Source organism: Macaca thibetana, chromosome 13 (genome assembly GCF_024542745.1).
Source record: "Macaca thibetana thibetana isolate TM-01 chromosome 13, ASM2454274v1, whole genome shotgun sequence".
NCBI lineage: Eukaryota > Metazoa > Chordata > Mammalia > Primates > Cercopithecidae > Macaca > Macaca thibetana.
The window spans coordinates 11,256,013-11,270,374 of NC_065590.1; positions in this window are offsets into that span (position 1 = coordinate 11,256,013).

The window sequence follows — 14,362 nt, forward strand, 5'->3', positions numbered from 1 at the left end:
GGGATTGACAGAAAGGAAATGTTCAGGTTAAGATAAAAGATTGTGGAGACCAAGGTTCTTTTGAAGTCTTATAGTGGCTGCCCTTAGAGAGAATAGATGACAAATGTTTCCTACTCAGACCTTTAAAAGGTGCTAGACACGGCCAGACATGGTGGCCCATGCCTGTAATCCTAGCACTTTGGGAGGCCAAGGCAGGCAGATCATGAGGTCAGGAAGTTGAGACCATGCTGGCTAACATGGTGAAGCCCCGTCTCTACTAAAAAAATACAAAAAATTAGCTGGGAGTGGTGGTGTGCACCTGTATTCCCAGCTACTTGGGAGGCTGAGGCAGGAGAAACGCTTGAACCCAGGAGGTGGAGGTTGCAGTGAGCTGAGATTGCACCACTGCACTCCAGCCTGGTCACACAGCAAGACTCTGTTTCAAAAAAGAAAAAAAAAAAAAGTGCTAGAGTCTTAATCACTTCAGGATCGGGAGGGCCTGGAAGAAAAATATCTAGCTATGTTAACAGAGATTCTGTACAGATGCAAATTATCCCCTACAAAGGACAGCTTTTGAGGGCCATTTCAAAATATGGCAAAGAAACATGACTTTCTTCTTTGTCATGTGACGTTATGCCAGCGTCAGATTGGAAATTAAGTCATGATATATTGGGTTAAATAAAACCCATCTGATGATAATTTATGGTTTGTAGGATATGACTCCCCAGACCCTTTAGATAGGAATTTGAGGAAAATTAAAACAATCAGAGCTTAGTCCTCATTTGGAAGAATTAACTGATAAGCTAAACTTCATTAACATTAAAAATTTCTGCTCTTGATAAGATACTGCCAAGAAAATGAGAAAACAAGACAGTCTACTGAAAGAAAAAATTGCAAAACACATATCTGATAAAGGACTGTTTTCCAAAATATACAAAGACCTCTTTAACTCAATGATAAGAAAGAGAACAATCTAATTTAAACATTGACAAAGGACCTTAACAGACACCTCACCAAAGATCTACACATGGCAAATAAGCATATGAAAAGATACTTAACATCATAGGTCATTAGGAAATTGCAGATAAAAACAACAGTGAACTACTATTACATACTTATTTGAATGGCCAAAATCCAAAGTACTGACAACACCACATGCTTGCAAAGGATGTGGAGAAAAAGAACCCTTATTCATTGATTATGGTAATGCAAAATGATATAGCTACTTTGGAATAAAGCTTGGCAGTTTCTTTCTTTCTTTCTTTCTTTTTCAAATAATTAATTATTTTTTTGAGACAGGGTCTCACTTTGTAACCCAGGCTAGACCTCAACCTCCCAGGCTCAAACCACCCTCCAGCCTCAGCCTCCCAAGTTGCTGGGACTACAGGCGCATGCCAGCACATCCAGCTAATTTTATTTTATTTTCTATTTTATTTTATTTTAGTAGACATGGGGTCTCACTTTGTTGCCCAGGCTGATCTTGAACTCCTGAATTCAAGTGATCTCAGCTTCCCAAAGTGATGTTAGAGTAGGTACTTACACAGATATGAGCAGGGCAGGAGAGGGCTCCTGCCAGGAATGTCAGGCAACCATCAGGTGATGGTGAGGCAGTTGTTAAACTGTCTCTCTGAAATGATGATTGGTTGCAGCTGGTGTCAGGGCAAAGCCAGGCTCCCAATAGATAGAAAACACCTGGAGCTGGTGATCAGCAGTTTCCTGATAAGATCTCAGGAGTTGGGTAAGTGGGCTCAAGTATGCAAACTAAGAGGCAATAATAGTGGATTATGACCTTCCTCTGGGGGCGTTCAACTGGTAAAGGAAAATCACCCCTAGAAAGCATGAGCACAGCCTCAGTAAATGCACTATGCATTCGGTTACTCTCCTAAGTGCAGACCCACACACTACGCATTCAGCAGTTGAGCAACAGCTCTCCCCATAGAAAAATTGAGGGAAGAGAAACACAAACCCTGAAACTAAGCCAATATATAAAACCCCAAGTCAGGGGCTGAATGGGGTTCTTGGACCTCTCAAGTCACCCTCTTGGGCCTCTTCCAAACATACTTTGCTTGCTTCTGCTCCAGCTCTAAAACTTTTACAGAAACTCTTACTCCTGATCTAAAACTTGCTTTGGTCCTATGTGTGTCTCTGCACGTGAGATGGGTCTCCTGAATACAGCACACGGATGGGTCTTGACCCTATCCAATTTACCAGTCTGTGTCTTTTAATTGGAGCATTTAGCCCGTTTACATTTAACGTTAATATTGTTATGTATGAATTTGTTCCTGACATTATGTTAGCTGGTTATTTTGCTTGTTGGTTGATGCAGTTTCTTCCTAGCATTGATGATCTTTACAATTTGGCCTGTTTTTGCAGTGGCTGGTACTGATTGTTCCTTTCCATGTTTAGTGCTTCCTTCAAGAGCTCTTGTAGGGCAGGCCTGGTGGTGACAAAATCTCTCAGCAAAATACCATTTGACCCAGCCATCCCATTACTGGGTATATACCCAAAGGATTATAAATCATGCTGCTGTAAAGACACATGCACACGTATGTTTATTGTGGCACTATTCACAATAGCAAAGACTTGGAACCAACCCAAATGTCCAACAATGATAGACTTGATTAAGAAAATGTGGCACATATACACCATGGAATACTATGCAGCCATAAAAAAACAATGAGTTCATGTCCTTTGTAGGGACATGGATGAAGCAAACTATTGCAAGGACAAAAAACCAAACACCTCATGTTCTCACTCATAGGTGGGAATTGAACAGTGAGATCACTTGGACACAGAAAGGGGAACATCATACACTGGGGCCTATTATGGGGTGGAGGGAAGGGGGAGGGATAGCATTAGGAGATATACCTAATGTAAATGACAAGTTAATGGGCGCAGCACACCAACATGGCACGTGTATACATATGTAACAAGACTGCATGTTGTGTACATGTACCCTAGAGCTTAAAGTATTAAAAAAAAAAATTTTGCCTTGGTCTTTCGCTCTGCCTTAAATCTACTTCTTCCCTAGGCCAAATTCTTTCCTCAGAGGTGGCAAGGATCAAATTTGCAGCAGACTGGTATGGATTCATCATTGGTAACATTGGGATTACAAGTGTGAAGCCTCTGTACCTTACTGGCAGTTTCTTACAAAACTAAATATTACTGTTAACATACAATCCAACAATCCTACTCCATGATATTTGCTCAAATGTGTTAAAAAGTGTATCTACACAAAATCCTGCCCATGGATGTTTATAGCAGCTCTATTCATAATTGTCAAAACTCATAAATAATCAAGATGTCCTTAAATAGGTGAATGAGTAAATAATATCCAGAAAATGTAATATTATTCATTGATAAAAAGAAATGAGCTATTAAGCCATAAAAAGATACGGAGAAATCTTAAACATATATTACTAGTTAATTCATGTATTAAATTTATTTCTCCATAAATAGCTAAGTGGTATATATTGTTTATCCAGAGGTCATCAAACATTCCCATTATGTCCCTCCCACATTACCCAGAGCACTTGACTCATAATGGGCTCTCAATATATATTTGTTGACTGAATGGATAAATGTGTATAAAAAATGTCATTACTCTCCTCTGAACCATGCCTTGAGACATTTTAAATATTCCAAAAAGTAACTACAAAAGTACCATAATAAATGTGACAATCATGTTTAATGATAGCCAGAATAATTACTCTCATCACCTAAATAAAACACATGGCAGTAGAAGAATAATAGCCTTACTACGCAGGAGATCATTCGGACATATGTATTCATGGAGTCATGGCGGCACGTTGCTTATTTTGCAAACATATCTCAGTAGTTCTGCATGAGCTCATTTCTATGAAAAGTTAAAGCCCCACATTTTCTGCTGCATATTTATTTGGAACATTTTAATAATTCAAATAAAATATTATTTATTTTATTAGATTTTGAAAAAATCAATGTCATCTATAAAATTTTTACTTGTCGATAAATAGTTCCATCGATGACAGGTGGCAAACACAACTTTATCAGAACAGGCATTAAATTCTAGTGTCAGGCAAAGGAGAATGTAAGAATATCTCAGACAATGTGTCTATGGAAGCAAACTGTTTACAGAAATGACCAGACAAGTGGTCTTTCATCCAAGTTTCACTCCAATTCAATCTTATATTAACTTCTCAGGCCAAGCAACAGCTGCTCAATCACATGGCTGTGTGATCACAGGAATTGGCTTTTAATTTCTGTAGGGTAACGGTATTTTGGTAAAAAGAATATTTGAGCAATAGAATAAGCTACTCAGGGAAACTCTGAGAAAACAATAATTAGAAGTGTTGAGCTAAGGCAAGTGTTCTTTGATGGGAAGTTTGAGCAGAGGGAGAGAAAGTAAGCTCCTGTGTCAAGGAGATAATTGAAGAACACTAAATCAGTGTTTCTGAACAATTACCTCTCAGAACAGAATCCATTGCAGTGGACTGGTTAGTAACTATTTTAAAGCCTGAACACAAACTCTTGTGGCACAGAAATTTTCTTAAATGTGACAGTCAGAATATTCTGAATATTTTAAATATCTTTCAGAATTTTCTGAAAGAATATTAAGTGTTTAACATTTGTTCCCAATTCAGCAGTTAAAAAGTGATATTTGTCTCCCTGACAAACTCACTCTTCCTCTACTGCTCCACCTCCTGAGATGGAATTTGGATGCCACACGTCACTTAGATGAGTTAGTGTAAGCTAGGTTGTCCTAATAAATAGACCCAAAATGCAAATGGCTTAATTACAACAGGGATTTATTTATCACTTCTCTAACACTCAAAGGCTGGTGAGCCTAGTGGGCCATTGATTCTCCTCCAGGCATTCAGGCCACTCTCATCCAATGGCTACACCACTCGTCCTCTGCAGATAGCTAGCACGAAGAACATCTAGGAAAGTCTCCAGATTTCTTACTATTCCCATCCCAGAGTGACTATTCCTTGATGCCCTAAGTAGAAAGTTGTCCTAGTTTATGTTTTTCAAGAGTTATGAGATTTTGTAAAGAACTTCATTTTAATCGAAAAAGTTGCAACTGTTCAACATCTTTGGAAAACAAAACTCAATAACCACAATTTTAAAATTTCCACATATATGTACTGTTCTTAATAAATAAACAAAATATCTAGGGGTTATGTGATGCTTTCCTAATCATTCAAATTAAGACAAGCAAACAATAGCCTTTCTTTTACTTATGAAAGTTAAACAATTTTTGCATTTATACGTCTTCTCACCTCCACTCAGTTCACCTATTGTTAGTATCACCCATGAATGTGGTACCTTTGTTACAGCCGATGAACCAATATTGATACATTATTATTAACTAAATTCCATAGCTTACCTTGGCATTTACTCTTTATATTGTACAGCACTATGAGTTTTGACAAGTGGGCAATGTCATGTATCCACTCTTAAAGTAGCATACAGAGTAATTTCACTGCCTTAAAAACCCTCTGTGCTCTGCTTATTCATCCCTCCCTTTCCCCCAATTCCTGGCAACCACTAATCCTTTTACTGTCTCCATAGTTTTCCCTTTTTCAGTATGTCCTATAGTTGGAATAATACAGTATATATCCTTTTTAGACTGGCTGCTTTTACTATAAAATATGTATTTACATATCTTCCATGTCTTTCCACAGTTTGATAGTTTATTGTTTTGTTGTTGGTGATTTATATTCCATAGAATGGAGGTAGCTGTTTGTTTGTTCATCTCCCTACTGAGGTATATTTGGTAAGTTTCCATTTTTGACAATTATGAATAAAGCTACAATAAATATCCATGTGCAAGTTTTTGTGTGGACATACATTTTTAACTCATTTGAGTTAATACCTAGGAGCTGATTGCTTTCAATAGTGACTGTACCATTTTGCATTCCCACTAGCAATGAATGAGAAGTCCTGATGCTCCACATCTTCACCAGAATTTGATATTGTCCGTTTTTTTGGATTTTAGCTATTGTAAAAAATGGTAGTAATTGAGGCTACAGTTACCAAAACAGTACAGCACTGGTAAAAAAGCAGACACATAAACCAATGGCACAGATTAGAGGACTCAAAAATAAGACCGCACACCTACAACCATCTGACCTTCAAAAACTCGACCAAACAAGCCATGGAGAAAGGATTCCCTATTTAATAAATGGTGCTGAGAGAACTGGCTTGCAATATGCAGAAAAATGAAATTGGACCCCTTCTTCACACCTTATACAAAAATTAACTCAGGATGGATTTAAAGACTTAAATGTAAAACCCCAAACCATAAAACCCCTAGAAGAAATTCCAAGCAATACCATTCAGAACATAGGCACAAGCAAAGATCTCATGATGAAAATGCCAAAAGCAATTGTAAAAAAGCAAAAATTAACAAATGGGATCTAATTAAACTAAAGAGCTTCTGCACAGCAAAAGAAACTATCATCAAAGTGAACAGACAACCTACAGAATGGGAGAAAATTTTTGCAATTTATTCATCTGGCAAAGGTCTAATATCCAGACTCTACAAGGAACTTAAACAAATTTACAAGAAAAAACAAATAGCTCCATTAAAAAGTGAGCAAAGGACACGAACAGACACTTCTGAAGTCAAGAAACAACAGGTGCCAGCAAGGTTGTGGAGAAAAAGGAATGCTTATACACTGTTGGTGGGAGTGTAAATTTGTTCAACCATTGCAGAAGATAGTATGGGGATTCCTCAAAGATCTAAAATCAGAAATACCATTTAACCCAGTAATCTCATTACTGGGTATATACACAAAGGAATATATGTTGTTCTATTATAAAGAAACATGCATGTGCATGTTCACTGCAGCACTATTCACAATAGCAAAGACATGGAATCAACCCAAATACCATTCAATGATAGACTGGATAAAGAAAATATGGTACACATAAACCATGGAATACTATGCAGCCTTAAAAAGGAATGAGATCATGTCCTTTTCAGGGACATGGATGGAGCTGGATGCCATCATCCTCCGCAAACTAATGCAGGAACAGAAAACCAAACACCGAATGTTCTCATTTATAAGTGGCAGTTGAATGATGAGAACACATGTACACATGGGTAGGAACAGCACACTGTGGCCTGTCATGGGAGGGGGTGAGGGTAGGGAGAGCATCAGGAAGAATAGCTAATGAATGCTGGGCTTAATACCTCGGTGATGGGTTGATCTGTGCATCATGGCTTCTGTGCATCATGGCACACGTTTACCTCTGTAACAAACCTGCACATACTGCACATGTACCCTGAAACTTAAAATTTGAAGAAAAAAAGTAAAAAATGGGTAGTAATTATTTTAATTTGCAATTATCTAATAATATATAATATTGAACATATTTTATATGTTTATTTACCATCTATATATCTTCTCTGATGGTGTGTCTATTCAGATATTTGTTGATTTTTTAAAATGGGTTGTTTATTTTCTTACTGTTAAGTTTTAATAGTTCTCTGTGTATTATGGATACAGGTTCTTTATCAGACATCCGTTTTATAAATATTTTCTCCTGAGTCATGGTTTCTGTTTTCATTTGCTTACAGCAGAAGTTTTAACTTTTTTTCCTCCCTCCTCCCAACCATATTTTACTTTTAATTAAATCCTACTTACTAATTTTTTTCTTTCATAGATTATGTGTTTGGTGTCATATCTAAAAAGTTACCACCAAACCAATGGTCATTAGATTTTTTTTCTCTATTATCTTCTAGAAGTCTTATAGTTTTGAGTTTTACATTTAGTTCCATCCATTTCTGGCCCCTGGTGTATTTTGATTATGGAATTTGTTTAGTTCAGGAATGATCAACTGTGTCAGTGCCCCTCAGTAGATATTTTGTGACATTATGGTGTCATAGCTGGGAGTGAAGTGCTACTGACATCCAAAGTAGAGGTTAGGAATGCGGCTAAGCATCCTACAATGCACGGAGCAGTCCCTCACATAAAAGGGTTGTCTGGCCCACATATCGACAGTGCCCAGGAAGAAGAACCCTGGTCTAGTGTATATCGCATAGCATTGCATTGCATTGCAGTGAGATATACATTCTCTGTTTTATGTATTACTCCACTAATTTTTTAAGGAAAACATTTGCTTCGCATTTATCTTTGTATCATGCAGCTCTCCACGCATAGAGCCTTATAATTTGTAAAAATTTAGTAAATGGGGGCCGGGCGCGGTGGCTCACGCCTGTAATCCCAGCACTTTGGGAGGCCGAGGCGGGCGGATCACAAGGTCAGGAGATCGAGACCACGGTGAAACCCCGTCTCTACTAAAAATACAAAAAATTAGCCGGGCGCGCTTGTGGGCGCCTGTAGTCCCAGCTACTCGGGAGGCTGAGGCAGGAGAATGGCGTGACCCGGGACGGAGCTTGCAGTGAGCCGAATCGCGCCACTGCACTAGCCTGGGCGACAGAGCGAGACTCCGTCTCAAAAAAAAAAAAAAAAAAAAAAAAAATTTAGTAAATGGTTTTTGCAAATTAATGTATATTTTTAGCCTTGAAGCAATTAAGTCACCACAATGGAAGATACAGATTAAATAAACTCATGAAACTGTGAAGATATTTAACATTTAAATAATGCATTTTGCTGTCTTTAAATTAATTGATCACTACTAAATATCACAACATAATTTGAAGAAAATGTAAGCTGTGCTGATGGCAGATTGTAAAAACCTTAAGATTGATAATATAAAATTACACATCTTAGACTTCTGGTTTAAGCTGCTACATATAAAGAGCATGGAAGTTGTCAATCCTGCCCTTAAAAGAAGAATGAAAATTGACAAACTGAAAATTGACAACTTTTTTGAGCCCATCAGAGAACTGAGGTTTCAAGGCAAACTGTCACCCCCAAAATCAGCAGGAACAGATGAATCTAGAGAGTGATAGCTGACAGCTGCTTACCTGGAGCAGAAGCAAATGGAGCTATAAACTTCTAGGAATACTAAAATGGTAATTTTGTCTAACTACTGGAGCCTGTGTGTGGACTGGCATGACGGTGAGAAACTGGTAGGGCTACAGTCTTAGGGAGCATTCCATGCTTTTTTGCATTTTACTTCCAGCAAATCCACCAGGATTTCACAATACAGAGTTAAGAAAAATTCCTTCCTGTCTCTCTCTCCCAGGGTAGGGGAAGAGCAAACACTGTGAAAGAAAACCAGAATTCTCCAAAAGGCAGTCCTACTCTCTAAGGGAAAGACACTACCATATCCAATAACATATGGTGTCCTTCAGATTATATGTTTGATACTGTTATTTAAAGAGTCAAAATTACTGATTTTTTTCAAAGAAACAGCTTTGTCTCATTTGCTCTATTCATTTCTTGTTTTCAACTAAATTAATTTTTCCTCTAATGTTTATATTTATTGTCTTCTGCTTACTTTGTGTTTAATGTACTCTCCTTTTCCTAGGTCCTAAAGTGGAAACTCAGATTATTACTTTTTGAACTTTCTCTTTTTCTAATACACACATTAACACTATAAAGTTTCCTCTAAATACTGTTTACGCTGCTTCCCACAAATGTTGAAAAGTTGTATTTTCATTTTTGTTTAGTTCAAATTTTTAAAAATTTTTATTGAAAACTCCTTTTTAACACGTGTTATTTAGAAGTGTCTTGTTTAATCTCAACATATATTCGGATTTTCCTGTTATCTTTCTGTTACTAATTTCTAGTTTAATCCCATTATGATCTGAGAGCATACTTAATAAGATTTAGAAATTTTTAATTTGTTAAGGCATGTCTTATGGCACAGAATGAGATCTATCTTGGTGGATGACCCATGTGAGCTAGAGAAGAAAGTGAATTAAGCATGGACAACTTCGTGAGACCGCTTCTCTATAAAAGGTAAAAAAAAAAATTCACCAGGTGTGGTGGCTGACACCTGTAGTCCCAGCAACTCAGGAGGCTGAGGTGGGAGGATTGCTCAAGCCCAGGAGTTTGAGGCTGCAGTGAGCTATGATCATGCCAGTGCACTCCAGCCTGGGTGATAGAGCAAGACCCTGACTCAGAAAAAAAAAAAAGGGAATGTGAATTATGCTGTTATTGAATTAAATATTTTATAAATTTCAGTTCACTCAAGATGACTCATGGTGCTGTTCACTTCACATATGTCCTTAGTGGATCTGTCAGTTACTGATGGAGGGAGTTGAAATCTTCAATTATTTGTCTATTTCTCCTTGATGTTCTGTTTTTGCTTCACATATTTTGACAGATTGTTCTTTAGTATATACATATAAGGGTTGTTATGCATGCTTAGAGAACTGACCCCTCACTATTATGTAATGTTCCTCTTTAATCTGAGTTTTTTTCTTAAGTCAGCTTAGTCCAAAATTAATAGTTACTTTAGTCTTTTTTATGATTAGCGTTAGCACAGTTATTTTCCCATATTACTTTATTTACAACTTATCAAAATCTTTCCATTTGAAGTGGATTTCTTGTTAGACAACATACAGTTGCATCTTTGTTTTTCTCCTATTCTGGTAGTCTCTGTCATAATCGACATAGTTAGGCTATTCATGTTTAATGTGATAATTGCTATAGTTGGATGAATGTCTACCATATATTTGTTACTGCTTTTAGGAATCTGCTGTCCTTTTTATTTGTTTGTTTTTATATTCCATTATTTTTCTGCCTTATCTGCTTTTTTTTGTTTTTTTCTGGGGGGCGGTGGGGGACGGAGTCTCACTCTGACACAGGCTAGAGTGCAGTGGCGAGATCTCAGCTCACTGCAACCTCTGCCTCCCAGGTTCAAGCAATTCTCCTGCCTCAGCCTCCCGAGTAGCTGGGACTACAGGCACGTGGCACCATGGCCAGCTATTTTTTTTTTTTTTTTTGTATTTTTAGTAGAGATGGGGTTTCACCATGTTGGCCAGTATGGTCTCCATCTTTTGACCTCATGATCTGCCCACCTCGGCCTCCTAAAGTGCTGGCATTGCAGGCATGAGCCACTGCACCTGACTTTAATTGAGAATTTTGTGTGATTCCACTTTCTTTCCTCTCTTAGCATATCAATTATACTCATTTACTTTTTTTAGTGGCTATCTTAGAGTTCACAGTATACATTTACAACGAATTTAATTCTGCATTCAAATAACACTATGCTTCTTCATAGGAGAGCACGTACTTAAAAGAGTAGTCTCAATTTCCCTCTCCTGTTCTTTATAAAGTTGCTGTTATTCATCTCACTTATCAATAAGCTAAAATCACAGAATATATCACAGAATATATCACTCCTATTAGTCTGAACAAACTATTATCTGATAGATTAAGAATAAACTATTTTATTTTACTTTTATTAATTATTTTTCTAATACTCTTCTCTTCCTTTAATTATGTACATCTGAGTTTCTAACCGATGTATATTCTCTTCTCTTTGAAGAAATCCTTTTAACATTTCTTGCAAGGTAGCTCTATTGATGTCAAATTCCCTTAATGTCTTATGTATTCTAATTTATTTATTTATTTATTTTGAGACGGAGTCTCGCTCTGTCCCAGGCTGGAGTGCAGTGGCATGATCTCTGCTCACTGCAACCTCCACCTCCTAGGTTCAAGTGATTCTCCTGCCTCAGCCCCACAAGTAGCTGTCATTACAAGTGCCCGCCACCATGCCCGGCTGATTTTTGTATTTTTAGTAGAGACCGTGTTTCACCATGTTGGCCAGGCTGGTCTTGAACTTGTGACCTCGGGTGATCTGATCCACCTGCTTTGGCCTCCCAAAGTGCTGGAATTACAGGTGTGAGCCACCACACCTGGCCAATGTTTCATTTTTCTACATTTTTGAGAAGTCTTTTTATTTCTCCTGTATTGCTTCCACACCCATGCCAGCTTATTTCAAGGTTTTCTCTTTGTCTTTGATTTTTTACAATTTGAATACAATACACTAGGTGCAATTTTATTTTTTGCTTTTTTGATTTGAGGTCATTTCAGATAGTTATCCTGTTTGATATTCTCTGAGATTCCTGTATTTTGTGTCTGCCATTAATTTTGGAAAACATTTCAGTGTGATACTTTCAATTTTTTTTTTTGTTTTTTTCTCTCCCTTCTTTTTCTACCATTCCCATTATAGATATGTTATACCTTCTGAGATTATCCCATAATTCTTCAATGTCCTGGTTTTTTGTTCTGGGTTTTATTTTTCATTCTTTTTGTCTTTGCATTTAATTTCACAAAGTTTTTATCGATGTATCATAAAGCTCACTGATTATTGCCTTTGCTATTTTCAGTCTCCAAATGAGCCCATCACAGGCATTCGTCATGCCTATAATACAGTGTTTTTTATTAGTAGGATTTCCTTTTGATTCTTTCTTAGAGTTTTCATCTGCCTGTTTATATTAATGATATGCTTTTGCATGTCATCCACTTTTTCCATTCTGGCCCTTAGCATATTAGTCATATTTAAATTGAAATTATTTTAAATTATTGGTCTAATAATTGTAGTATCTCTGCCATATCTAAGCCTGGTTCTTAACCTTTCTGCGTCTCTTCAGATTATGTTTTTCTATTGTGTGCCTCGTGATTTTTGTGTTGAAAGACAGACATGTTGTACTGTGCAATGGAAACAGGTTAAAAGGCCTTTAACATGAGATTTTATGTTTCTTGGGCCAGAAGTTAGGCAGTGTTTACTGTTTGCTGTAGCTATCAGAGGCTACAATTCTTCTGGTGCCCTTGTTTTTTCTTCCCTCTTGTCTTTGAGTTTTCCTAGATATTTCCGAAGTGACATCCGTCTTCTGGAGTAGTACCCAGGGTTCTTGTCTCACATCAAGGAAATCAAGGACATGGACACACAAGGAGTGAGGTTAAGAGTGGAGATTTAATAGATGAAAGAAAGACAAAAGCTCCCTCTCCTGCAGAGAGAGAGGGGCTCCTGAGTGGGTCTTCCGCTTCCATGGTGAAATGCATGGGGTTTTATAGATGAGTGTGAGGAGGCAGTGTCTGATTTGCATAGGGCACAGAGAATTGCTTAAACCAGGTGTGCCATTTACATAGCACAAAAAGAACCTGGCCATCCCACCCTAGTCTTTTATTATGCAGACGGGGTCCCTATCTGGCCAGCGCCATGTTGCCTGCTTCTTTACTGCACATGTGGCAACAAAGAAAAGGGAAGATCAAGCCTCCATGTTAAACAAGCCTGGCCCCCAAGTAACCTTTTTCTGTTGGCACAGGTGCAGCATTCACCCATGCAAGTTTCCAGCTTGCGTATCTATTTCTGCAGCTCAAATTTACATGCTGCTCTTTGGGGGCTACTTTTTGTTAAAAGGGAAGCCTTACAAAGGAGTCTCTTACCCTCACTAACTGCACAAATAATTTATTTTTAGCTCCTGTATCACTTCATCTTAAATAAGGTCTGACATGTGCAGTTTTGTGCAATGGAATGCCCAGTCACAGAGGCCCTGTTGAGGTAGTAATAAGCTGTGAAAGGAAGGTAAAGCATTCTGTGGGCCTGTAATTTGTTCTTAGGATTTTAGTGAGCCTTTGTCCTTAGGCTGTGACCTTCCCAATTGCTTCTCAGTCTGTTGCCCATCCTGGATGAAATAGAAAGAAAGGCTAGAGTGGTCTGGAATTGGGTAATCCCCTCTCCCAGGTTGGTTAGGCACTGGTAAAATCCAAGTCAGTTAAGCTTTAGATAAAGAACTCTTCTTGAAGGTATGCTTTTGCTAAGGAGAGCAGAATACTTGGGGCATTATCTGTCTGTCTGTCTGTCTGTCTATCTATCTATCTATATTCTTTTTTTTTTTTTTTTTTTTTTTTTTTTTTTTTGAGGTGGAGTCTTGCTCTATCGCCCAGGCTGGAGTGCAGTTGTGCAATCTTGTCTCACTGCAAGCTCTGCCTCCTGGGTTCATGCCTTTCTCCTGCCTCAACCTCCCAAGTAGCCGGGACTACAGGCATCCGCCACCATGCCCAGCTAATTTTTTGTACTTTTAGTAGAGATGAGGTTTCACCATGTTAGCCAGGATGATCTTGATCTCATGACCTCATGATCTGCCCACCTCTGCCTCCCAAAGTGCTGGGATTACAGGTGTAAAAAATATATATTTTAATTTTACAGGCATTAAAAATATGCCTACTTGGGGCATATTTTTAAATGGTTAGTTTTTCCTTCCCCCTGCCAAGAACATAAAGACATTTTCTCTTAGCTTCATCCTGAGAACCTGGTAGACATTTCTCTTTCCCACACCAAACTCTAGAATGAGCTGGAGTTGGGTGTTTCTTTTTTCCTAAGTTAGTTAGGCTCTGGTAAAACCCCAGTCTACTAGGCTTTGGTGAAATAGTTTCTTTTGATAGCAGGCCGTGGTAAGAACTGAATGCTCTTGGCGTATTTAAAAGTGGCTATCCCCACTATCCCCAATCCCACCTCTCTCCGGAAGCAC